Source organism: Etheostoma spectabile, chromosome 16 (genome assembly GCF_008692095.1).
Source record: "Etheostoma spectabile isolate EspeVRDwgs_2016 chromosome 16, UIUC_Espe_1.0, whole genome shotgun sequence".
NCBI lineage: Eukaryota > Metazoa > Chordata > Actinopteri > Perciformes > Percidae > Etheostoma > Etheostoma spectabile.
The window spans coordinates 10,066,362-10,068,932 of NC_045748.1; positions in this window are offsets into that span (position 1 = coordinate 10,066,362).

Genomic DNA, 2,571 nt, shown 5'->3' on the forward strand with positions numbered 1-2,571 from the left:
GTTAGAGGTTGAGTTGTTGAACGCTCACGTGTCCGTTTGTTTTGGTCGACACTAAACGCCGCATAAGGCAAGGCAAGGCAAGGCAAGGCAGCTTTATCTGTAGAGCACATTTCAGCAAACAGGGCAATTCAAAGTGCTTTACACAAAAATCATTAAAACAGATAAAACACAAGTACAAACAGTTAAAAGTCAAGCATTAATAAAAAATAATAAGACACATGAATAGACAGTTAAAAACAAAATAGAAACATTAGGACACATAAAACAAGTTACAGTGGCAGCATAAGAAAGAAATGAGCATTCATTTAAAGAAAGGCAGCATCAAAAAAGAAGGTCTTCAGCCTTGATTAAAAGAACTGAGAGTAGCAGGGATCTGCAGGTTTCTGGGAGTTTGTTTCAGATATGAGGAGCATAGAAACTGAAAGCTGCTTACCCTGTTAGTTCTGATCTGGGGAAGAAAGTAGACCTGTCCCTGTGACCTAGAGTCTGGGGGGTAAGTGTAGTCAGACTGTCCCAGATGACCGAGAGGTCTGGGGGGGTCATAGTGTAGTGCAGATCAGAAATGTATTTTGGACCTAAACGTTAAGGGATTATAAACTAGCAAGAGTACTTTGAAATCAATTCTTTGAGGCACAGGAAGCAGTGTAAAGACTTCAGAAATGGAGTGATGTGATCAGTCTCTTGGTCTTAGTGAGACCAAGAGGGGGGGGGGGGGTCCTCCTGGTCTACGTTGCTTGGCGACGTATGATTCTGACGTCTCTGCTTTGCTACGACTGTAACGCTAACCTGTCGCGCTGCTGAAACGAGTACGGAGACCCATTTATTTGGATCAATTTCGAGCAAAGGTCCAGGCCGTTTTCCGATATTGTGTCTGCAGTTTTCTCGGACCCACTCTGGGATGTGTTCCCAGATGCTGCTTCAGGGGGACTCTGCAGATCTGTTGCCCAGATCTGCATTCTGGCTCGGATCACTCAAATATGACAAAACAATTGTACGATCGACATTTCTCTAACAGCAATCTTGGTAAACCTGAAATAAGTATCACAGGCGCAGCAGAGGAGAAAATAAACACTGTTGGAAATTTTAAAGCGGCGGTTACCTGTGGTTTTAAGTCGGTGTCTGCCTCTCTGGCTGTGGCCGATAATGTGAAACACAGTGTCACCGGGACGGATGTGTTTACTACGTTGAACTGTAAAATCATCAGTAACCATGAGCACCATCTCTAGCACCATCTGCAGATTATTCTGATATCTTAAGAATCAACTTTAGAGGCAAGATCATTCACTCCAGAGTTAGTGCACAGTGAAGAAAGCTGCTGCAGTTGAGATTCATATGAATCCACCTTCTTCTCCATTGCCCTAAGATCATCAATTTGAGTTTGGGAGAACTGAAGATAAGATAAGATAATACTTTATTCATCCCACAGCGGGGAAATTCCTTAGTTACAGTAGCATTCTCAACAGTAACAGCAAACAAACAAACAAGTAAACACGAGAAAGACAGGCAAACAATAGACAATGTGCAGAAGGTAGACTGAAGTAAAGTGGCGTCAAATAAAGGTTTTGTAAAGTAAAGTGCGGTTGCCATGGTACAAAAAAACAATATTGCAGTGTAAGTAAGTGACTTTAAAATTGAATTGAATACGTAATTAAAGTTATAAAGCAAAAGTGGTAAAAGTTATGGTAGGTAACCATAATATAATATTATATATTCACCAGTGACCATGAATAATATGTAAAAATTAAGTACTTGTTATCAAAAAATATAAATACAAGTAAGGCTGGTCTTCACCTCCTGCACCTCTTTACTGATCCCATCCATTCTAGTGTTTACAGAGTCCAGCACTGTTTTTTGTGAAAGACAGGAAGCTTGATTCTTGTCTATCGAGCATATCCGTGTAAAAGCTCCTTTGTTCTTCCAACATGTCACCACTGCTCGTTTTAGCAATGCCGCAGAAACAGAGTTCCTTGCAGAAGTCTTCCACCAGAAACATCTAATACTGTCTTAATGTTTTAGTTGTGAAAATAAAATCAAATCAAGACGTAGACCGGGTGAGGCTGTGTAGGTGACACGTAGTGTGTCTACTGTGGAAGGCTTTTCTCACAGTGTCTGAGTCTTTCTCCCACGTTCAGTGAACATAAACGCTGATTCAACACCCAAAAAAGGTACTAATTTCAGTAAAGAGCTGCGGACCTGCCCCACATCCGAGCCACCATCTCCTCCGCTGACCTCTGACCCCCCCCCCAGCTGTCAGGGCCACGTCAGGGATATGTTGGGTTTAATCCGGGTGCTTCCCACATGCAGCATTCAATAACATGAATACAACTATTTCTGCTTATTAATCATTTGTAAGACCTTTTAAATATTCAACTCAAACTGAAAATGTGTTTATTGAGTTTAATGCATGTATTTCACATTTCTGGTCATTGGCCCATATTCCCTGATGCATCTGCGTTTAATCCTTGGTTTGGTTTAGTTTTGGTCTGAGCCCCCAAATGTTGACAATTTCTGGCTCCGCCCCGGCTGCAGTGATGATGATGATGATGATGATGATGATGATGATGATGATGA